Raw genomic sequence first — 25,453 nt, 5'->3', positions numbered from 1 at the left:
TTGTTAAAAAGAAAGATGGGACTATGAGATTGTGTATTAATTATAGACAGTTGAACCAAGTGACAGTGAAAAATAAGTATCAATTACCTAAAATTGATGATTTATTTGATCAATTACAAGGATCACAAGTGTTTTAAAAAATTGATCTTAGATCTGGATACCATCAGCTTAAGATTAAAAGTGAAGATGTTCCCAAGACAGCTTTCAGAACAAGGTATGGCCATTTTGAATTTTTATGGATTAACTAATGCACCGGCCGCATTTATGGATTTGATGAATCGGATCTTTAAGCCCTTTTTGGATAAATTTATTGTGGTATTCATCGATGATATTTTAATTTATTCCAAGAATCAGAAGGGACATGAGCAGCATGTAAGAATGGTATTGCAAATATTAAGAGAAAAGAAATTGTATGCCAAACTTAGTAAATGTGAATTTTGGCTTGAACAAGTGACATTTTTAGGGCATGTCATATTGAAGGAAGGTCTATCAGTTGATCCTTCAAAGGTTGAAGCCGTTGTTAATTGGAAACAACCAAGTAATGTGATTGAAATTCGAAGCTTTTTGGGATTGGCAGGATATTACAGAAAATTTGTAGAAGGATTTTCTAGAATCGCAACCCCATTGACTCGATTGACACAGAAGAATGTCAAATTTGAGTGGACAAGTGAATGTGAGGAGAGTTTTCAAGAACTAAAAGTTTGATTAACTTCAGCACCTATTTTAACTATTCTTGAGGGGAGTGGGAGATTTGTGATTTATAGTGATGCTTTACATAAAGGCTTGGGCTGTGTATTAATGCAATATGGGAAAGTAGTGGCATATGCATCCAGACAGTTGAAAGAATATGAAAAAAAATATCCAAGTCATGACTTGGAGTTAGCTCCAAATTTATTCGCTTTGAAAATATAGAGGCATTATCTATATGGTGAGCAATTCGAAATATACACGTATCAGAAGAGTTTGAAATACTTCTTCTCTCAGAAGGACTTAAATATGTGGCAGATAAGATGGATAAATTTCTTAAAAGATTATGATTGTACAATCCATTATCATTTAGGAAAAGCGAATGTTGTGGCTGACGCTCTAAGTAGAAAATCTACAGGAGTCTTAGCTCATCTACTGATCCAAGAAATGCGATTGTTAGCGGAAATAGTTAATTGGCATCCGACTCCGTCCATTAATGGTGTGGTAAGTATGATTGTCAACATTAAGGCAGAACCCCAATTAATCCAACAGATTCGGTCGGCACAAAAGAAAGACCCTCAGCTTATAAGAATTGTAGAAGAGGTGAAGCAAGGAAAAAGAGATGAATTCTTTATATGTGGTGAGGATTTGCTAAGATTCAAAGGTCGGATTTGTGTCCCAAATGATGAGAGTGTGAAGAAAACTGTCTTGGAAGAAGCACATCACTCACGTTATACGATACATCTCGAAAGTATTAAAACGTATCAGGACCTAAAGAAAACCTTTTGGTGGAATAATATGAAAAAATAGGTAGCACTATTTGTGTCTAAGTGCCTAACATGCCAGCAAGTAAAAGCTGAGCATCAAAGGCCCGCTGGGTTGTTGCAGCCTTTACCTGTGCCAGAATGGAAGTGGGAGCACATTTCTATGGATTTTTTCTCTGGCTTGCTTAGAATAAATTCAGGACATGATATCATTTGGGTCATTGTGGACCGGTTGACCAAAGCTGCCCACTTTCTACCGATTCGCACGACGTACACTTTGGATCGACTGGCCCAGTTATATATTAAGGAAATAGTACGGTTGCATGGAGTTCCGGTCAGTATTGTATCAGACAGGGATACTCGGTTCACTTTTAAATTTTGGGCTAGACTACAGTCAGCCATGGGGACGAGAGTCACCTTTAGTACTGCCTTTCACCCTCAAATTGATGGACAATCGGAGAGGACCATCCAAACCTTGGAAGATATGCTGAGGGCCTGTGTTATGGACTTTACGGGAACCTGGGATGATCATTTACCCTTAATTGAGTTTGCTTATGATAATAGTTTCCAAGCCAGTATTCAGATGGCACCATATGAAGCCCTGTATGGAAGGAAATGCAGGTCACCCATCTGTTGGGACGAGGTTGGTGAAAGAAAACTCTTGGGGCCAAAAATTGTCCAGGTAACCACCGATAAGATAGCATTAATTCGAGAAAGGCTCAGAACAGCTCAGAGTCGGCAAAAGAGTTATGCCGATAATCGACGGAGAGATCTTGAATTTGAGGAAGGTGATCGAGTTTTCCTAAAAATCTTACCAATAAAGGGCATTATGAGATTCTGCAAGAAAGAAAAGCTGAGCCCACGTTACATCGGACCATTTGAAATCCTAGAAAGAATCGGAGGTGTCGCTTATAGACTTGCCTAACCACCTGAATTGGCAAACGTCCATAATGTCTTCCATGTATCTTCACTACGAAAATATCAGCCCGACCCATCCCATATCTTGAAATATGAACCTTTACCGATCAGAAAGGACCTATCCTTCATTGAGCAGCCAATTTTGATACTGGATAGAAGGGTACAAGTGTTGCGCAAGAAAGAGATTCCTTTGGTCCGTGTATTATGGCAATACCATTCAAGAGAAGAGTCGACTTGAGAACGAGAAGACGATATCAGAGAAAAATATCCCTATCTTTTTCTGTAATCAGATACACAAATTTAGAGGACTAAATTTCTTTAAGGGGGGAAGAATGTAACAATATTAATTAAAATAAATATATAAAAAATAAATAATTATATATTAGTAATGATAATAATAATAATACTAATAGTAATATAACGTTAGGATATTGTTGCTTTTATATTAACAATAAATAAAAGATATCATTGTTAATATTCTTGAGGGTCTAATTTTACTTGGGTGGACCTTAGGTCCACCACCTTAAAGGTTTATAATCACACTCCTTTAAACGACACCTTGCATTGACGTGTATCTTTTTATACGCCTCTTTCTCTCTCTTTCTCTTAAAACATCAGGTCTTTCTTTTTCTCTCTCTCTGCGTTTGTAAGTCAAGAGGCTTCTCTTTTTCTCTCATCAACCTTCATCTCAAAACCTTCCCTATCTCTACTCTCTGTACTGGACCCTTTGCATCTATAACTTCTCTTTCTAACCATGGCCTATGAACCATATACACACGAGACTACGATGACGCATATGATAAGCCCACATCCAAAACTGATGCTCACCCAATTTCGGAATTAAAGTAAGTGACATCGTCTTCCAGAAAAATAGTCTGTTTTTAATAAATAGTGATATTTCCGTCCAGGATCTTTATTTTATAAGTTTTATGTGTAAGTGATTTCATTATCTTGAAAAATAATCCGTTTTTTTTTAAAATGAAATGAAATAATTATTTTTGCTTATTATCATGAATTTTAGGCACGATAAATTTTATACGCAAGTTACCTCATTATTTTGAAAAATAATATGTTTAATAAAATTGTGATATTTTAATTATGTTAGAAATTTTAAATGTTGTAAAATTATTAGAAATAAATATGATATTTCTGCTGTTAGTAAAATTGTAAGATTTCTTTCTTCTATTTTTGAATATTTAGACATTGTAAATTTCATGTGTAAATGACTGCCTTATTATTTAAAAATTGATATTTTTACAATTGATTACAGCATTGTTGTGAAATGTTTATTTGTGAATTGACATCCCATAAATTGTGATAATTCAGTATTCTTGAATTTCTATAAGAGTTTTTCTATACATATTAAATTGGCAATTATGCTAGAATGTCTTTACGAACTGCTACCTTTCTAAATTTGAGCTCAAAATATTTGATTGGTTATTTTTGAAATGTTATTGAAAGTGACTGTTATTAATGGTTTCAGTGAAATTCATATTAATGATTTCAGTGATATGTTGAGTACATGATATTTGCTGCTTTCAAATGTTTAAAGAGATTTAAAAATAATTTAAGTATGCAAGTGGACTCATCCGGTTCACCGGTGAGGTATAAGTGAACCTATCCGGGACGCCGGTAGGGATTAAGTGGACTCATCCGGTATGCCGGTGAGGTATAAGTGGACCTGTAGGGATTAAGTGGACCTCTCTGGGATGCCGATAGGGATTAAGTGGACCCATTAGGAGGCTGATGGGGTATATAGGTGACCTACTTGGGACGCCAGTAGGGTATTTTGTGAAATCCTTTGAACTATGCACTGCCGTTAAAGTGTTATATGCATTTCAATTATTCGGATTATATTTAATTATACATTTATTGAAAGTGAAACTGTTGATGCATTTCTGTTAATAAATCTTCTTTTTGAAATTATTGATATCTTTGAACCATGATTATTTTTAGGATTATGATGATCACTTACTGAGTAGCCAAACTCATCAAACTATGGTAAACATTTTTTCAGGATAACTGCAAATTCATTTTGAGTGCTAGTCAAGATCAACCTTGGAAGATATTGTTGTTGTGCTAGCTTTCTTTTGTTACTTTGTAAGACCTCGCCAGTGTATATTTGTCCTATTAATAGATGTATATATGTTTTGTCTGTTACATCTCAGAAATAACAGTATTGTAAATTCTTGGGGTGTGACAATTGTCTATTATTACGACAACATCTGCCTTCTCATTCAGCATGTTTACACACAAAGACACATCCACAAATGCGAGAACACTAGAGGGCTCATCACCAGTCATCTCTGTTGTTAAAGAAAGAGATTCTTTTTTAGAGATTTCCTACTGAGTATGATCAACAGTATCAATACATGTCTCATCCCATCTACCTCTTCACTTGGGTCTATGGCAACACCCCTGGCTAAAGCTTCAAGCTTCTGATAAGAGCCAGTTGGACACCCACAGTCACCAGTGCCAACTGTTATGTGATCTTCAAGACCATTAGCTTTCTGAGCCAGCAGGTGAGCATCCTTTGATACAATCGATAAAATATCAAAACCATTTGAAATGATGCCTGTGTCTTTTTCTTGTTTATGAACTGCTTCTTTCCCTTCACAACCTTCCAGCCTTCCACCCCTGATGCTAATTGTACAAGAGAACCAATGTTATGACCTGATTTAGCCTGAGGCATGAAGGGAGCTTTTTTTTTTAACAAAACTCAAAAGGAAAAGTCCGGGCTTATGGCCCACCCTTTGACACTTAGAACATGTTGAAGTGATAAACTCATAGACAATCTCTTGTCAATATTCTTGCCCATTGATGTCGATCCAAACTTCAGTTGGGCATGTAATATCTAAATTCATCACAATTCACACTCTTCGTTCGGCCCTTGAGCGCATCTTCGTAGATTTGTCTATGAAAATGAGTTTTCCCACGCTAGAGAAAATCCAAGACATAATTTCTGATTCCCAAAACACCAATGGCAAGCTCAGGAGTTTGATCCATAATGGAACAATTTGTTGTGTTCTCCTGGAGGGAACTTGATGTTTCAAGGAGACACAATCTTGGGTAGTGTCGTGGTAATGTCGATTCCATTCGCACCATTTGGTCTTGCCGTTCACCTCATAAGGTGGCGGAATTTGGGGGGAAAGCACTCAGTCACCCTCCTTGAGTAGTTGGTGAAGGACCTCAGTCAAAGGTTGCTTAGGATAGTGAAGCGCCTTTGTAGTTTTATAAGTTGATTATACGACATGTACCTTGTTTTATCCATGACTAGATTTCCTTGCTGATTTTGATCAACTAAAGGGTTCTAGTTGTTAGGGGCTGCTTGGTGGGGTATGATTTGATTCACCTCCCCAGTTTCTTGTGTTTTTCCTCGAGCTATTTTTCTTGAGAGCTCGTTAAGCCTTTGGTTTTCAACCAGCTTAATACTGACCAATTGGACTTGGTCCTCTCATACAGTATGATCCTACCTTACATAATATGGAAGTGACTAAAAATTGTCTTGTACTCCAGGTGGGCATTTTCCAGTGTCATGCTGATCTTAGCAGGGTTTGAGAGAGGGCATTTTGTGACCCTTGCGGCTGTAGCATTGAACCAGTCCGAAAAGTATGTGAACACTTTGTCGGTTCCCTGTTTGAAGGCTATTAGTTTTCTGAGTTAGATCAAGTGTGGTTTCTTAGCCTGGTGATCTATCACAAATTTCTTAAACATATCTCGACATGAGGCCACAGGGTAGTCCCTCACAAAATTGTTGTACCATGTGACTGAGTCTCGTGCGAGACTGTGAACAAACATCACCTTAGGGCAGTTGGTTTGTCACGCAAGGTAGGGACGGCGAGTCATCACATGTAGGCTGGCATACCCCTTTCCATTTAAACGATTTTAGAAATCTGATGATATAAAGTTGATGGGGAGATCGGTCAGGCCATTTAAGTATAATTCAGCATAGGGGTCCATGAGGGTTGCGTCATCGACTTGTGATCGTTGCAGGACTCCTCTCATGACCTTAACCTGGTTTTCCAAAGAAAGGTACTTAGCATACGCCTGTGCGGAAGGTACCTAGGGGTTACTTCCCAAAGTGCCCGGTTGTGGGACTGGGCAAACATGTGTTGGTTGAGGCACTGGTGGATAGGCTGGTGCCATGGGGATTGATGGTGTCTTCTTAGGTTAGGAAGAGTGAAAATGGTAAGACAGATCAAAGGCGGGTCAATTTAGCACCATGCCAAGGTCAGGTGGCACTCGATCAAACTAAGAGGGTTCAGATTGGGTCAGGCTGAGACGTTTGTCGCATGTCCTATGCTAGGGTTTGTAATGGATTGGAGAACAACGTGGGTTATGGCAGTTAGGTCTATGGTGTGGCCAGCCCTTGAGGGATCTAAGACATGCTTGGGTCTTGTGCTACCCCCAATTTAGGTAGGTTTAGGGACCCGGAATTTTTCGACGTATTGTAGTGCTCCAGCGAGTCATCAGCATGAGTGAGCTAACGCATGACACTCTTGACAGTGCTGGCGGATCAGTGCACAGTTAAGGGCGAGAAGGAGATTACACGCAGGTGGTTATGCGTTAAAGTGCGCATGCAGGCAAATGTGTGTGCGTGTTTGAGAGTGCGGATGTAGGTACGCACAGTAAGGCACTGGAGAATAAGTGCGCTGTTAAGAGCAACAGGCGCGCGATGATGCACAGATGGGTTGTGCGTTGGGTTGCACTAATGGCTATTGCGCTTTTGTGTGCGGGTGGATTGGAGAGCTGTTGAGCGCGGATGGTTATGGCGTGCTGGCGAGCGCAGATGTATATGGACGAATGTTGTGAGCACGGGTAGATTAGTTTGTTGCTGGGAAAGTAGGCGTTTGTGTGCGCCGTTGGGCGTGAGTGGTATACGGTAGTCCAAGGGGGAACTTTTCTCTCTCATGTTTGCATGATCTCTATCTCTCTCCATGCATGTGTGCCATGTGGCACAAGCCTGCTCCAGCCCATAATGATGATGTCCCCATACTTGCTCCCTCTCTCTCCTCCAGTATGCCACTATCAATTGCATACTTCCATCTCCCATGCTTGCCCTTCTCTCTCTCCTCATGCATGCCCTCTTGGATGCCATGTGGCAATAGCATGTTGCCACCACCCAAGCTTACTTATACCCCCTTCTCACCCATCCCTTTGGTTTTTTTTCTCTCTATCTACTCCATGTCCTCTCTCACCCACGTTCTCCCTCTCCTGCCTTAAGACTTTGAGCTTTGAGGCGTCTCCCAACCTTAAGCCCTTGAGTTTGAACCCAATCTTTGTGGAGCTTGGTATTTGGAGTGAAATATGTGTGGAGCACTTTAGAGTTTCATTTAGTGCTGTAAGTGGATCTAGTTTCAACATTTTCATGCTTTAGATTAATGCATGTTTGCTTAGCTTATCAAAGTATGAAGTTAAAGAATGAATATGGTTGTGAAAATGGGTGTGGATGCATGTTACTGAAATCCTGCTAGAGTTTACTCTGTTTTCTAGAACTGTGGCTCGGGTTTGAGAAATTATTTAAGTATCCTATATATCTCTTTAGGTCATTGTGGAAAAGTAGGTCATTGAGTCTATTTTATTATGGAAAAGATCTCTTGCTGATATCCCTTTTGGTTTGAAAGTTATTTACCATTTTCTAAATCATGTCAGATTTATGAAATGGAATTCCAGGGATTTTATATATTTTTATGTAGAGATTTTCAATGACCAAAACATATCAAAATGAGCTCAAACTACTTCTAAATGACATATAAAGGCGTCTATTACAAAAATAGTTCCGGAATCATGATAAAATTCCCAATAGTTTGAAAGTTATGCCCAATTTCCATGAGGATGTCACACTGGGTTTTCTGCTATAAAAACATGAACTTTCCAGAATTGTTACATGTGTTGTGTGGAACTATTCATCGACTAAAATATATTAGAATGATCTCAAACTACTTCTAAATGAAATATAAAGGAGTCTATTTCAAAAATAGTTCAGGAATCATGATGAAACCCCTATTAGTTTGAAAGTTATACCAAATTTCCATGAGGATGTCACACTGGGTTTTCTACTGTAAAAACAAGAACTTTCCAGAATTGTTATATGTATTATGTGGAACTGTTCATCAACTAAAATGTATCAAAATGAGCTTAAAAAAGTTTTAAATGAAATGTAAGGAGTCTATTTAAAAAATAGTTTTATAATGATGATAAAATTTCCTGTAGTTTGAATGTCATACCTAATTTCCTATGAGTATGTCATCTTGGAGTTTTTGAAAATAGGAACTTTGCTCAAGAACTTTGCTCAAGAAAAATAATATGAAGATGACCTTTGAGCTAATTGACCTTGATTATATGTAGTATTCTTTAAATATATTGTTATTTCATAAGAGCATGTCTCTGTTATGATATGAATGCATGTAGTAGGACATGCTCTGTTATGATATGAATGCATATAGTAAGACATGCTCAGCTATGATATGAATGTATGATTATGAGGCATACTCTATTATGAACTTAATACATGAGAAGGAGACATATTCTGTTGTAAAATGAAGGTAAGCTATGTTATGAAATCAAAGCATGCTCGATATGAATGCATGTAGTAATACATGCTCTGTTATGTTATGCATGCATGTAGTAAGACATGCTCTATTATGATATGTGTGCATGATTATGATACATGCTTTATTGTGATATATATGCATGATTTTGAGACAAATTATGTGATAAAAGCCCATGTGGTCAGTGATATGTGTGCATGATTTTGAGATATGTTGTGTGTTATGTGACAAGAGCTATGTGATTAGACCTGTGTGGCAAGCTATGTGACAAGAGACCTGTGTGGTCAACCATATGATAAGTGCTATGTGATTTCCTTGACATGTTTTGCATAGTCAGGATATGAATGCATGATATTAAGATATGCTCTGTTAGTATATGAATATAGGATGAGATGTGATGTGGGAGCGTGGACTTGCACCACAATGAGATGTGATGAGGGAGCATGGACTTGCACCATGATGAAATCTTTCCCTGACTCCCGATGAAAGGAAAGGAGCTAGGATGTGATATGAATCTGGGAGGGACGTGGCCCCCAAGATATATATATATATATATATATATATATATATATATATATGGGCACTATCCATTGGGACTCCTTTGATAGTGTAACACCCTCTAGCAGAAATGCAAAGAGAGGGCAGTGTCTTGTAAGGCCAAGAACCTATCAAAAGCCCTAAAACGTGTTGGGGACTGTGTGTGTGCGTGTGAAGGCATTACTGAATGGTCACCCATTTTCATTGTCTTCCCTCACGAGTGATGGTAGAAGTCCTAAGCAATGGGATTATTTTGATCTGATGGATAGGGCTTCTACTTCGGGAGTAGGTGAATTAGGGAGTGAGATAGTCGGTAATTGTTGATGCTTACTTTAATATGTTGATTTGCTAAGATTTGTATGGTTGAATGATTTGATTGACCTCTACTTCATATCATGTATGATTGATCTGATTTTGTTATTGCTTCACTATGAACCATGTACAACACATTGATAGATATGATCATGACAAATGACTCATATTTTATAAGAATGACATAACACCTTAAGCAATGTTGTGAGATGATATTCATAGGCAGAAAAGCATGGCTCCATGATCTACTTATTGGGCTTTACAGCTCATCCCTTTAACTTTCATTTATGTAGAGTGATAGCCCCGAATTTTTGAGCAATTTGGTGATCACGGCTGGCGGTTGGAGTCCCATACTTCTTGTGGAAACCTCTTTTGATTGTATGTTTTAGATGGCAGTTTGGCCATATAGTTGTATTTGATATTGAAGCTATGTATTTTTTGTTGGGCCTTTGGTGCTTTGGACTCTTTTGTAAGACTTTGGAGCTTTTATATGCAGTTTGGGACATGTTTGCCCAGCTTTTGTGGTTGTGTGCTTTGTGTCTTGTTAGTTTGGTTTTTATTTCATGGTTGGCTTTGATTTCCATCTCTTCAAAGCGTTGAGCGTTCTTCCACCTGAGTGGCATTCGTTACCTTGGATCACAGTCCTGCATTCTGTTGCCCTCTAGCAAGTATGGCTGGGGTCAGGGGGCAAGATAGCATTATTGACCTAGAGAGTTCTAGAAGTGTACTTAGAGTGGCTTTTGGATAGGATAGTAATTAGCGTCTGGGTGTTCCTGTTATAGGTCAAGATGCCGAGGACTCGTGCTAAGAATTCGAGCTCGAGTAATGGGAGCACGGAGGATTTTTGGGAATTCTTTAGGACGCTTGGGGTCATGACTCAAGTTATGAAGGATTGTATGCTGACCCTGGCTGCCGCTGCCTCAGACCAGGTAGATAGTGAACTGATTGAGAGATTTAGGAGACTTGCACCTCCTGCATTGAGGAGTGGAAAACGTTGAAAGATGGAAGAGACAAGCAGAGAAGATCTTTGAGGTTCTGCATTGTTCGGATGAGAAAAAAGTTAGATTGGGGACCTTTATGCTAGAAGGGGATGCCGAGCATTGGTAGAATTCAGTGAAACAGTCCTGTGTAGAGACAAGGACTGTGGGCACCTAGGAGAACTTCCTAGTGGCGTTTAATGAGAAGTATTTCCTTGATTATCTCTGAGAGAGAAAAGAAGTTGAGTTTATTGAGTTGCAGCAAGGAAGACTATCGGTAAAATAATATGCTACCAAGTTTGTGGAGCTCTCTCGATATGCACCTCATATCATCAATACAGAGGCGCGTAAGGCGAGCAAGTTTGAGAGGGGCCTTAGGTCAGATATTTGAGGGAGAGTAATGTTAGCAAAACTTAAGTCGTTCTCCCCATTCGTAGACTTAGCTATGAAGATTGAGAAGGAAATTGAGGAGTCTCGGTTGAGGAAGGAAGGGAGAGTAAGGTCCGCGTCATTTGGAAATTTGGGAGGAAGACTCTACCTCCTCTTAAGAGAAATTTTAGAGGACGGACTCACCAGGGCAACATGAAGGCCCAGAAGACTTTCTCAGGCGACATGAGGGATAATCAGTGCCCGACATGCTCTTACTGCAGACTGAGCAACCACTCTGCAGCAGAATGCCGCAAGAGGCCGGGAATGTGTTATGGATGTGGCAAGCTTGGCTACTTGATCCAAGACTGCCCTATGAAGAAGTCTGAGAACCGACCCAAGGCTCAAGGTCGGGTGTTTACACTCACAGAGCAAGAGGCTTAGGCGTCTACCTCAGTGATCCGAGGTATGCTCTTTATTTGTGGTAGAGAGGCTAGAATTCTGATAGACCCTAGTTCCTCTCATTCTTTTGTTGCACCTCATTTTGCATGTCATCTAAATATTGAACCTTCACTCCTTGACTGTACTTTAGTAGTGTGCACATTTGTGGGGTATTTTATAGAAACTAATATGGGGTACAAACAGTGTGGGTTTTGCTTGAGGGGTCTTGCCCATAGACTTGATACTTTTAGATATTCAGGACTTTCATGTTATTTTGAGCATGGATTGGTTGTCCACACACCATGCCACTGTTGACTCCAGCAGATTAAAGGCGTTGAAAGGGCAATTGTAAGAGTTGTTGGAGAAGGGATTCATCCGACCTAGTGTGTCTCCTTGGGGTGCAACGGTCCTTTTTGTAAAGAAGAAGGATGGGTCCATGAGGCTTTTTATCGAACATAGGCAATTGAATCAAGTAATAGTGAAAAGCAAGTACCCTTTGCTTAGGATTGATGACCTCTTTGACCAATTTCAAGGGTCCCAGGTGTTTTTTAAGATAGATCTCTGAATGGGTTATCATGAGTTGCGTGTCAAGGAAGGAGATGTTCCCAAGACTGCGTTCAAAACTCGATATGGTCACTATGAGGTTTTTGTGATGCCATTCAGATTGACTAATGCCCCAGCTATTTTCATGGACCAGATGAATATGATTTTTAGACCCTTTTTAGACAATTTTGTTGTGGTCTTTATTGATAATATTTTAGTGTATTCAAAGAGCTAAGAGGAGCATGAGCAGCACCTGAGAGTAGTCCTTCAAACTCTTAGGTCAGAAAAGTCGTATGTTAAGTTGAGCAAGAGTGAGTTTTGGCTTCCTAGTGTGGCTTTTCTTTGGCACATTGTTTATAAGGAGGGGGTCGCAGTTGATCCTTGTAAGATTGAAGCTGTACTCAAGTGGGGAAGACCGACCGACGTGACTGAGGTCTGTAATTTTCTAGGGTTAGCCGGATATTATAGGCACTTTGTAGAAGGATTTTCTAAGATAGCGCTTCCTCTAACTCGGCTGACCCAGAAGGATGTGAAGTTTGTGTGGGCAGATGACTGTGAGAAAAGCTTCCAGGATCTAAAGAAAAGGCTGACCACGGCTCCGATATTAACCTTACCCTGAAGGAAATGAGGACTTTGTAGTTTACACCGATGTCTCTCATAAAGAGCTCGAATGTGTACTTATGCAATGAGGGAAGGTCATTGTGTATGCCTCTAGATAGTTGAAACCGTATGATCAGAACTATCCAACTCATGACTTGGAGCTCGCGGCTATAGTATTTGCCTTGAAAATCTGGAGACACTATCTCTATGGAGCCAAATTTAAGGTACTGACAGATCACAAGAGCCTCAAGTATATGTTCTCCTAAAAGGAGTTGAATATGAGGCAAAGGAGATGGATGGACCTATTGAACGATTATGGTTGTGTCATCCATTATCATCGGGGCAAAACTAATGTGGTAGCAGATGCTCTGAGCAGGAAGCTCATGGTATTGATGGCTCATTTAATGGTCTGAGGGATGAAGTTGCTAGAGGATGTAGTAGGTTGGCATCCGGCTCTGCCCCTTAGTGATGGGGTAGGTATGACCGCTAGTATAAGGGTAAAACCCCAATTGTTTCAGCAGGTCCGATTGGCTCAAAAAAAAGATCCCCAGCTTATGAAATTTGTGGAAAAGATAAAGTTGGGAAAGAGAGACGATTTCTCTATGAGCAGTGATGACTTGTTGAGATTCAGAGATCAAATTTGTGTCCCAAATTATGAAGGTGTGAAGAAAGCAATCTTGGAAGAGGCACATCACTCCCGTTATACCATACATCCCGGGAGTACTAAGATGTATTAAGACGTGAAGAAAACTTTATGGTGGAATGACATGAAAAGGGAAGTAGCATTGTTTGCTTCTAAGTACTTAACATGCCAGCAAGTGAAAGATGAATATCAAAAACCCACCGGTTGTTGGAGCCCTTACTCATGCCGGGATGGAAATGGGAGCATATTTCTATGGACTTTGTCTCTGGTTTGCCTAGATCAAGTTCAGGGCATGATAGTATTTCGATCAATGTGGACCGGCTGACAAAAATTGCCCACTTCCTGTCGATCAACGTGACCTATACTTTGGATAGACTGACCCAGTTGTACATTAAGGAGATAGTGAGGTTACATGGTATACCAGTCAATATCTTGTCCGACAGGGACATTAGATTTACCTCTAGATTTTGGGCTAATCTGCAGTCAGTCTTGGGGATGAGACTTACTTTTAGTACTGCTTTTCACCCTCAAACTGATGGACAATCAGAAAGAACCATCCAGACTTTAGAAGACATGCTAAGAGCTTGTGTCATTGATTTTAGCCCCTGATTGAGTTTGCTTATAACAATAGCTTCGAAGCTAGTATTCAGATGACGCCTTTTGAGGCTCTTTATGGAAAGAAGTGCAGGTCACCTATTTGTTGGGATGAGATTGGTGAAAGAAGGCTTTTAGAGCCAGATATTGTCCAAGTGACCTTAAAAAAGATTGTTTTGATTCGAAAAAGGCTCAGGACAACTCAAAGTCGGTAGAAGAGTTATGTTGATAACCGAAGAAGAGACCTCGAATTTGAGGTGGGTGATCGGGTTTTCTTGAAGGTGTCACCAACAAAGGGCATCATGAGATTTGGCAAGAAAGGGAAGTTGAGCCCGTGTTTTATCGGACCTTTTGAGATTCTTGAGAGAATTGGAGGCATGGCACATGGACTTGCCCTACCACCCGAATTGGCGAACATTCACAATGTCTTTCGTGTGTCTTTGTTGAGGAAGTATCAGCCCGACCTGTCCCATGTTTTGAGGTATGAACCTATATCAATTAGAGAAAACCTGACCTTAATTGAGTAGCTAGTTCAGATACTGGATAGAAGGGTGCAGGTATTGCAGAATAAGGAAATCCCTCTAGTCCGTGTTTTATGGTAGTACCATTCACAGGAAGTCGACCTGGGAACATGAAGATGAGATTCGAAATAAGTACCCCCATTTGTTTGATTAGCAGACGTAGGATTTTGAGGACAAAATCCTTTTTAAGGGGGGGATGATGTAAGGATCTGGACTTTCCGACATATTGTAGTGCACCGGCGAGTCGTCAGCACGAGTGAACTGATGCACGAACACTCTTGAGAGTGCTGGGTAATCAGTGCATATTTAAGTACGAGTAGGCAATTTCGTGCATGTGGTTACGTGTTAAACCACGTGCAGGCAGATGTGTGTGCGCGTGTGAGAGCGCGGATGTGGGTACACACAGTAAGGTGTGGGAGAATAAGTGCGCTGTTAAGCACAATGGGCACGCGATGATGCGTAGATGGGTTGTGTGCTGGGGTGCGCGAATGACTATTATCCACCCACACTGTTGAGCGCAGATGGTTATGGCACACTGGCAAGCATAGACAGATATGGATGCGCATTGTGAGCACGGGTAGATTAGTTCGCTGCTGGGAACATGAGCATTTGTGAGCACCGTTGGGCACGGGTGGTGTACGGTAGTCTAAAGGGGGGAACTTTTCTCTCTCATGTTTGCATGATCTCTCTCTCTCTCTCTCTCTCTCTCTCCATGCATGTATGTCATGTGGCACAAGCTTGCTCAAGCCTATAATGATGATGTCCCCCATGCTTGCTCCCTCTCTCTCCTCTTGCATTCCACTTGTCAAGTGCATGTTTCCATCTCATGATGATGTACCCCATACTTGCCCTTCTCTCTCTCCTCATACATGACCTTTTGAATGCCATGTGGCAATAGCATGCTGCCACCACCCAAGCTTACTTATACCCCCTTCTCACCCATCCCTTTGGTTTGCTCTTTCTCTCTCTACACCCTACCCTCTCTCACCCACGTTCTCCCCCTCTTGCCTTAAGACTTTGAACTTTGAGACCTCTTCAAGCCTTAAACATGTGAGTTTGAACCCAATCTTTGTGGAGCTTGATGTTTGGAGTGAAATCCGAGTGGAGCACTTTAGAGTTTCATTTAGTGTTGTAAATGGATCTGGTTTCCATATTTTTATTCTTTAGATTGATGCATATTTGTTTAGGTTATCAAAGTATGAAATTCAAGAATGAACATGGGTGTGAAAATGGGCGTGTATGAATGTTACTGAAATCCTGCTAGAGTATACTCTGTTTTCCAGAACTATGGCTCTGGTTTGAGAAATTGTTTGAGTATCCTATATATCTCTTTCGATCACGAAATTTTGTGAAAACGTAGATAATTGAGTCTATTTTATTATGGAAAAGACCTCTTGCTAATACACCTTTTGGTTGAAAATTTATTTACCATTTTCTAAAGCATGTCAGATTTGTGAAATGGAATTCTAAGGATTTTATGTATTTTTATGTCGAGCTTTTCAATGACCAAAAAATATTAAAATGAGACTAAACCACTTCTTAATGAAAGATAAAGGAGTCTATTTCAAAAATAGCTTTGGAATCATGATACAATTCCCAACAGTTTGAATGTTATGCTTAATTTCCATGAGGATGTCACAGTAGTTTTTTTGCCGTAACAACAGGAACTTTTCAGAACTGTTACGTGTATTTTGTGGAATTGTTCATCAATTAAAATGTATCATAATAAGCTCAAACTACTTCTAAATGAAAGATAAAGGAGTCTATTTCCAAAATAGTTTTGAAAACATGAAAATTCCCTGCAGTTTGAAAGTCATATCCAATGTCTATGAGGATGTCACACTGAGTTTTCTGCTGTAAAAACAAGAACTTTCCAAAACTGTTATGTATTTTTCGTAGAACTGTTAATCAACTAAAATGTATCAGAATGTGCTCAAACTAGTTCTAAATAAAAGATAAAGAAATCTATTTCAAAAATGGTTTTGGAATGATGATAAAATTCCCTGTAGTTTGAATGTTATGCATGTTTTCATATGAGTATGTCATCTTGGATTTTCTGCTATGAAAACATAAACTTTGCTCAAGAACATGAAATAGTTTGATAAACTCTAATCAGACATTTGGGTTAACCCCCTTGATGAAAGTTGTGTTTATATGAGGCTAGATTGTTACAAAAGTGGTTTTAGGTCTAAATGGATTCTGAATTTCATGATATGTCTCTAAAGGTGAACTGTGTTCACTTTGAAAAACGAGAAAAATAATATGAAGATGACCTTTGAGCTAATGACCTTGATGATATGTAGTATTCTTTAAATATATTGTTATTTCATAAGAGTATGTCTCTGTTATGATATGAATGCATGTAGTAGGACATGGTCTGTTATGATATGAATGCAGATAGTAAGACATGCTCAGCTACGATATGAATGTATGATAATGAGGCATACTCTATTATGAACTGAATACATGAGAAGGAGGCATATTCTGTTATAAAATGAAGGTAAGCTATGTTATGAAATAAAAGCATGCTCGATATGAATGCATGTAGTAATACATGCTCTGTTATGTTATGTATGCATGTAGTATGACATGCTCTATCATGATATGTGTGCATGATTATGATACATGTTTTATTGTGATATGTATGCATGATTTTGAGACAAATTGTTTGATAAAAGCCCATGTGGTCAGTGATATGTGTGCATGATTTTGAGATATGTCGTGTGTTATGTGATAAGAGCTATGTGATAAGACCTGTTGGTTAAATATGTGAAAAGTGCTACGTGATAATACCTGTGTGGTCAGCCCTGTGATAAGTGATATGTGATTTCCTTGACATGTTTTGCTCAGCCATGATATGAATGCATGATATTAAGATATGCTCTGTTACTATATGAATGCACGATGAGATGTGATGTGGGATCATGGACTTGCACCACGATGAGATGTGATGTGGCAACGTGGACTTGCACCACGATGAAATCGTTCTCTGACTCCCAATGATAGGAAGGGAGCTAGGATGTGATATGAATCTGGGAGGGTCGCATCCCCCAAGAGATATATTTGGGCACTATCCAGTGAGACCCCTTTGGTAGTGTAACGCCCTCTAACGGAGATGCAAAGAGATGGTCGTGTCTTGCAAGGCCAAGAGCCTATCAAACGCCCCAAAGTACGCTGGGGATTGTGTGTGTGCGTGTGAAGGCATTACTGAATGGGTCACCCATTGTCATTATCTTCCCTCCCGAGTGATGGTAGAAGTCCTAAGCAATGGGATTGGCTTAGCCTGGTGGATAGGGCTTCTACTTCGAGAGTAGGCGATTTAAGGAATTAGTTAGTCGGTAATTGTGATGCTTACTTTAATATGTTGATTTGTTAAGATTTGTATGGTTAAATGATTTGATTGACCTCTACTTCATATCATGTATGATTGATCAGATTTTATTATTGCTTCATTATGAACCATGCACGACACATTAGTAGATATGATTATGACAAACGACTCATGTTTTATTAGATTGGCATAGCACCTTGAGCATTGTTATGAGATGATATTCATACGCAGGAAAGCATGGCACCATGATCTACTTAGTAAGATTTACAACTCATCCCTTTAACTTTCATCTATGTAGAGTGATAGTTGCGGATTGTGGACGGGTAGCTTGGTGATCACGGTTGGCGGTGGAGTCCCATACTTCTTGTAGAAGCCTCTTTTGATTGTATGTTTTGGATGCCAGTTTGGCAATATAGTTGTCTTTGATGTTGAAGCTATGTATTTTTCTTGGGCGTTTGGTACCTTGGACTCTTTTGTAATACTTTGGAGCTTTTATATACAGTTTGGGACATGTTTGCCCAAATTTTGTGGTTGTGTGCTTTGTGTCTAGTTAGTTTGGTTTTTCTTTTGTGGTTGGCTTTGATTTCCATCTCTTCAAAGCATTAAGCACACTCCACCTGAGTGGCATTCGCTACCTTGAAATACGATCCCGCACGCTGTTGCCCTCCGGCATGTTCGGCAGAGGTCAGGGGGTGGGGCTGTGACAGTAAGCTAGTTCTAAGAGGTGTTCTATCAACCCTACGGCTGCCACGGGCATTGGAGGGTTCGATTGCACTATTCCTAGGGAAGTTCTCCCTACTAGGCCGGGGGAAACTAAAGGGTTTGGGGGGTTGTCCATGCTTAGATCATTGGCATGGCCGCAGCTGAAGGTGCAAACTCAGTCTTGTGCCCGACATCATGGCAGTTGTAATACTCTAGCCTGTTGAAAATCGTGCTTGATCGGACCCCTTAGTTGTTCAAGGTACGCTATAAACCTGATGACCTCTAGTATCCGGTTGATGAGTCAGTTGGTCCTCGAAAAAATAGCTAGGTGGCTTGACCATGGGCTCAAACTAAAGTTGTCCCAAGTCCTAGAGGACGACAATACGTTGTCTCACTGGGCGGCCGGTCAACACACCTGACTTTCTGTTTGAGTTGGCGGTGGACTCGATGTCCGAGTCCCATGCCCCATACTTGGGTCATAGTACATCTCTCTACTTAGGCACAATAACAATAAAAAAGACACGAGTCCCTTTAAACTGCATGTGGGTAAACCCGGGCTAGAGTTCCTACTTATCTGCACCTTTTTGAGACATGAGATGGGGTGACATGGTATCGCCCACCTTTGGTCTGAACGTCTCATATAAACAGTTATGAGACCAAAGTATTGTGGGGATCTTCTTAGAGGCCGATAGCAATGTACAAAGGGTCAGGGGTTCTTCCCGTTGTGAGCCCACGATCCAAACTGCTCTTCCTCTAAAACTGTGTTCTTACTCTAAGAGGTTGAAAGCCAAATGCAGGTTTTTCGAAAAACTAATTCTGGAATATTTTTCAAGTGCGTGCAAGGGTGTGTCAAACAACACAAGTGTGCATGACTAAAATGTGACAAACATGCAAGAATGTGAACTAACATGTAAATGAATGAAAAGTATGGTACCAAGCAATGCGCGCTCTTAGTCGGCAAAGTCGATCGAAGCGTAATGAAGGTGAAGGCCTAAATGCCCCAGCAATGAGTGAATATCAGGCACATGGGTACTGAGTGATGTCAACCTAGGTCGACAAGCGACCAAAGGGCAATGAGAGTGAAGGGTTAGGCTCCCCAACAATGAGTGAGTGTCAGGCACCAATGATGTGCGGTTTGGGGGGTAAATTGACCAAGGCATGGTCCAAATGAAAGGTGCAGCATATGCCGAGCCAGGCACACTTTGAGTCGAGTGAAACCCTTCTTGAAGTGTGGTTCCAAGTGAGGGTGAGGAACCCTCTTTTCCAAAACTGTGAAGGAGGCAAAAAGATGTCGAAAAAATTACTCTACCAAGCAGGAAAAATGACAGAAAATGGGGCATTGGGATGAAACTTTCTAGTGCATATGCTAATGGCGTCAGTGCCACTGCCAGCAACAATAAATAGTTCCCTCACAGAAGCTTGCGCAGAAGGTCGAAACGACCAGAAGAACTTTTTGGGGTCTTAGAATTGTGGCGCCATCGCCACTGTAATAGGCGACATGCTTCTTAGATTCCAGAGAGTGCAAAGAGACTATCATGGCAAACATGAGGTATTGGGGATGACGTTTGAAGCTATTTCTAGTGTCTCTTGTCAGTTTCGGGCTTCGGGAAAGCAAAGGATGGCTCAAATGTTGCCAAGATGAACTTTGAGTGGATGGTGGCCCAGTTCAGAGAGTCACTTCAACAACTATGGTGCAACGAAAGCTTAATTGGCCCCACGATGGGTGCCAGACTATTTATACTCGAAAATTTGGGCAAAGAACTCGATTCCCCGCCTTGGTTTCGAGTGCAAATAGGTCAAAGAGTTGATATAGAAAGGGTCCCATCAAATTACGTCCCAAGAGAGAATTGGGCAATGAGACCGTATCTCACACGGACCGTCAGCAAAGTCGACTTTCCGTACACCTTAGCGTTAGAGTTCAAGACGAGCATTAAAAGTGGTTTAATGAATAGTGAGAGAGATTTTAATGAAGATTTTTTTAGAAGTAGAAAAGTTAACTGCAATATTAGACAAATTAGAGAAAACCAAGCCAATCTAAGATAACTTCTAATCATGTTCATGAATAACTATAAAGGCATTAAAGATGAAGATAAATGAACCTTAGTAATTCTAATAATTGAAATAAAAGAAGGAAGAGAAGAGAATGTGAGCTTTAATAAGGGATCTTTAATGAGTGTGTGTGTGTGTGTGTGTGTGAGAGAGAGAGAGAGAGAGAGAGAGCTTAAAGAAAGCAATAAAGATTCATTAATGGATGAGAAGAAAAAACATGGATAAGATGATTTAAAATTGAAAGAAAGAGATACGGGACCTTAGGCTGGGCCCCCAAGCAGGACACCCAGAGTCGGCGCCGATTCAGAGTGAGTAGTTGCACGGTTGATCCCGGTCCTCTGGATTTAGACAAAGCAAGTGAATATAGGTGGAAAGGTGCTCAGAAGATTTGATTATCCGAGTCACCTTCGGATAAAGTGCAGTTGAATAGGTTAAAAGTTCAAGTTTAGAAGCTTGGGCGAAGGTTCGGGTGTGATCTAGGTTTTCTTTGGCAGAGCTCGCACACTTAATACATAAAGATCACACACTTAACCTAAGGTTAAGTGCCATATATATAACGAAATCGAGCTCAAGATAGGCATTTGGATCGTTTCTGGGGGCAATCTTGACCACCCATTTAATGATGCGAGTTGGAATGTCTCCGATGCCACGACGAGGTCACCATTACTTAGCGTTTAATGCAGCCTTCGAAATTAAATATTGCCTTACTGGTCATCTAATCCATTTAGTTGCTTTCAAATCACAATGGTTAAATCAGGTGCAAGTGTGTCAAGAACTGGGCACCACTTGCAATGGCTCCGGTGCCATTCAGACCTGCTCTACGAGCCAAAATGCCATGTGTCGTGCTCTGAACGGCTGGTTGTACGAGGGGTCTGGATGCGTCACTGCTTGGAATTCCTCGTATGTTGGCAGCTACTTTGGCGATGATGATGGTGTCTGGAGGCTACTTTGGCGCCTCATATGTCAGCGATTGAGTGGATGTTTCCTTGACCAATTAAAAGTCAACAAGCAAGTCGATACTGACACTGGTGGACACGTCAGTATGTCTTGACAGGTATTAGTCTGTACTGACAAGCATAATCACGCAACTTTAAGTCACTTCTACAGACCGTCCCCGTTTTAAGGTGTTTCCAGTCTGACGGCAATTCAAGGGGTATCGACGCCACTATGAATGGCGTCGAGCCCTTCTCTCTCTATTCTGGTTGCTGGTGTCTACTGCATGTAGGGTTCACCTTTGTGTCACCATTGGGAGTGTCTCTAACGCCATTTTGGAGTGGCACCTAGCCTCTCTGCTTTCGGATTGTCCTTTACTTTGGCTTCCATTAGGCTGGTTCTAACTTATCGCTTTTCAAGTGCCTTTAGCTATGCCCAAGTGTTCCAAGGGCTTGTGGAGGCTGGTTTGCGGTTGAGTTAAGATAGGTATGAACGGTTCAAGTATCGAGGTAGCTTGCTAGGGTTTTTTTTGTCCACGGTAGTTTCCTCAATCGAGATCGGGTGTCTACAAATATAGCTTCTATTGACAAGAAGTTGTATTCCCTCCTCCCTAACTTGATGAGATCAAAAGCAGGGGAACCGAACCAATTGGGAACGTTTAGCTGAACAAAGGGTAATAGAAATAAATATATCAACAAGGGCTACATCATATGAATGATGGGGGTTTGATAAGATCACATACATAACTTTATGCAAATCTAACTAATTTTTGGGTTTTTCTTTTCTTAAGCAATCTTTGCTGTAGTTTTGCAAATCCAACTGATTTTTGGGAAAGAAAAAATTTCATTCTTTGCTTTAGGGTCTTGTCTCTTCGATGCATTAAACATCCCTTAAATCATATCGAAACTCTAGAAGCTCTTTGACATCAGACTGAAACATGGATTTTGCAAGGCTCTTTGATAATATAAAATTTACCTTGGATTGTGTCTTTGTTCCACCAATGTCGAGCATGCTTGAATACCTGCCTAATTTTCCTTCTTATGTTGCTTTTCCTTGTAAAAAATCATCTGGTTATCACGAAGGCATTCATGTATTATGAAAAAGACATCATTCCTTTAATGGCTATTTGGTTCCACACCTTCACCTCCTTTTCATAAGGACACCCAGGCCCATTTCCTTGGGCCCACGAGAGAGAGAGAGAGAGAGGCGAAAGTGATCGAGAGAGAGAGAAGTGTGAGAAGGGGAGAGAGACGAAGAAAATGAAATTGGTAGGGAGAGAAAGGGGGAGAGAGACGAAGAAAATGAAATTGGTAGAGAGAGAAAGGGGGAGGGAATGAGAGAGACCAACACGAGTGAAGGGAAAAATAATAAAATAATAATTTTATTAAAAGACAATTAAAGGCTAATATGTTTTCATATTTTTTGGATGTGAAGAGTCGCATAGATGGATGGTGCAAAATATTAATACACAACAGTGTTTAAAAAATCAAATCGGAACGGTTAACCAGTCAAGGGGCTGGCAGCGGTTTGAACCGAAACCGGACTAACCAGGGCGATTAACTGGACTAACCGGTCAAGTAAATTTTTTTTTTTTCAAATGGGTAAAAAACCCCTCAAAAAAATTAAAAAAACAATAGAAAAGCTTATATGAAATGTACACTATCATATTAAATACATTTATCTTACAAATAAAAATCTAAAACAATTTTATAAATATATTAATATTTGAATACTATACTTTGACATTAATTCAATTAATGAAGTTACAAAGTCCAACTAACAATGGCTAGTAGTAATGAGAGTGGTGAGGGGGATCATGGTACTGTTGTATTTTACTATCAGGGTTTACGAGGCGAAAAATCTAAGTAAAGCCTAGTAGAGTCTGTAATACTGCAGTTGTGCCATAGTAAGGCCCGATGAACTGTTCCGATTCGGTTTTGCGAACACTGGAGATGAGTAAAACACTTTTTAGTTTCTACCTCTTTTCTTCATAGACGCTAATAAACAGATTTTAGGAGTATGAAGTTGTAACAAATGATAGATAACTTGTAACAAATAAAAAAATAAATTAGAAGAAAATGTCACAACCAAACAAGAAGTTGACAACACAGATAACAAATACACCAATAGTCAGTTATCAAATTTTTCATTAAACTGAAAAAATCAACAATAATCCCATAAACTAGCAATTCATGAACAAAAAAATATGATTGAGAGCAAAAACATGATGCACAGTTTTAGGAATGAGGACCAATGAGACCTTGAATCAATGGGAATTAAGGATCAAAACAAAATCATTATACGAACAAAAAAATAAATAAATAAATAGTTACAGAAAAATAATGAAGCACTACTAATCATACATAAAAAGAAAAGCAAAATTGGCCATTGATAGATTATTCCCCTAAAATATCATGACCATGAATCAATAAATAGCATTCATAACCAGAAAATAATCACCTCGACAACAAAGATATTCAAGATATTAACCTATTTTGCCACAAAAACATATTTTTATAAGCAAAATATACAACATTAAATACAATCGAATAAGCTCACCAAAAATATATAACATTAAAAAGAAAGAATTTTTTTTTTCTCATATTCATCACAAAAAACATATTTTTATAAAAAAAATATATAACATTTAAAACAGTTCAACAAGCTAACAAAAAATATATAACATTAAAAAGAAAGGAATATTTTTTTCTCATATTCATCACAAAAAAACATATTTTTGTAAAAAAATATATAACATTAAAAGCAATCCAACAAGCTCACCAAAAATATATAAAATTAAAAAGAAAGAATATATACATTTTTTCTCATATTCATCACAAATAACATATTTGTACAAAAACAAAACATAATTTTATTAAAAGAAAACAATTTTTTTTTAGGAACCCTAAAATCGAGCCAAAGAACATAGAAACTTTAGAGTCAAAATCAACCCCAAATCTTTCATTTTTTGAACAAATTGACATAGGGATATGATAGATGCTTCAATTACGATTCAAATGCCCCAAATTTCATGAAGATCCATTCACTATTGAGATTGTTCTTCTAAACATTGTGGATATTTCACTTCACAAAATTTTCAAAACAAAAATGCAGCGAAAAAAAATTCATATAAATATATTTCCTCAATGATAAATCAACATACCTAATGTATTCGATTGATGAAGCCTTTATGATCAACTTCACTGATCAATTCGAAAAACAACAATCAATTCATGGATCAAAAATCAATTTTTTTCATTGAATACAGTTCTTCGCTGCTGCTCACTTTCGGTCGAAATCAACCCCACATATTCATCTTTTTCGACAAATTGAAGTAGGGAAAAGTTTAAGCCTTCAATAATGCATCAAAGCCCTCCATTTCCATGCATATTCATGGGTATCGAAGCTCAGATTGCCAAAATGGCGGAAATTTCACAGTTTCAGAATCCGTCATTTTCAATCCACCAAAAACTCGTTCTTCTTCGATTTTGATTCAATAAATTATTGTTATTTATAGAAAATTCCTGGTGTATAAGTGCAATAATTGATTGACAAAAATAAAAAAAATCAGAAATTAGAATACAGAAAGGCTGCAAAATTAGATTCACAGGTTTTGTTACAAATAACGCCCGTTGTGTCAAACAACGACCGTTATTTGAGATGTACCGTTTTGTGCATTATATTGGGTGTTATATCGGTAAACCAGACCAGTTAGCAAAAACTGGCCTGTTTTGAATTAAAACCGTTGGTTCGACAATAAACCGGCCGGTTTTGGTATCGTTTTTTTTTTTAAGAGACCGGGATATCTGTTATTACCACAAAACTGGCCTTAACCAGAGTCAGTACCTTGCCAGTATCGATCTAACCGCCCTGTTTTGGTTCAGACCAGCCGGTTTTTCGAACAATGATACACAACAACAAAGTGTATTCAAAATATACATGATCATTTCCCTTTTTTATATTAAAAAATGAAAGAATTTAAGA

The 25,453-nt window shown here is 39.3% G+C and overlaps 1 long non-coding RNA gene across 1 annotated transcript in view; it reads right to left on the bottom strand.

Moving 5' to 3' along the window:
* LOC148782061 (uncharacterized) overlaps positions 1-25,245 on the bottom strand; it is a 33,522-nt gene extending 8,277 nt beyond the window's left edge. Inside the window, exons 1-2 of the long non-coding RNA XR_016056148.1 lie at positions 24,633-25,245; positions 22,445-22,536 (exon numbers count right to left, since the gene is read on the bottom strand). This is a non-coding gene — a long non-coding RNA (uncharacterized LOC148782061). The remainder of the gene's footprint in view (positions 1-22,444; positions 22,537-24,632) is intronic.
* Between the last annotated feature and the right edge of the window lie 208 nt (positions 25,246-25,453).

Source organism: Amborella trichopoda, chromosome 5, assembly GCF_054954075.1.
Source record: "Amborella trichopoda isolate Santa Cruz 75 chromosome 5, AtrichopodaSantaCruz75HAP2 v2.0, whole genome shotgun sequence".
Lineage (NCBI taxonomy): Eukaryota > Viridiplantae > Streptophyta > Magnoliopsida > Amborellales > Amborellaceae > Amborella > Amborella trichopoda.
The sequence above is the reverse complement of the archived record's forward strand: the minus strand, read 5'-3'. Positions and strand labels throughout refer to the sequence as shown.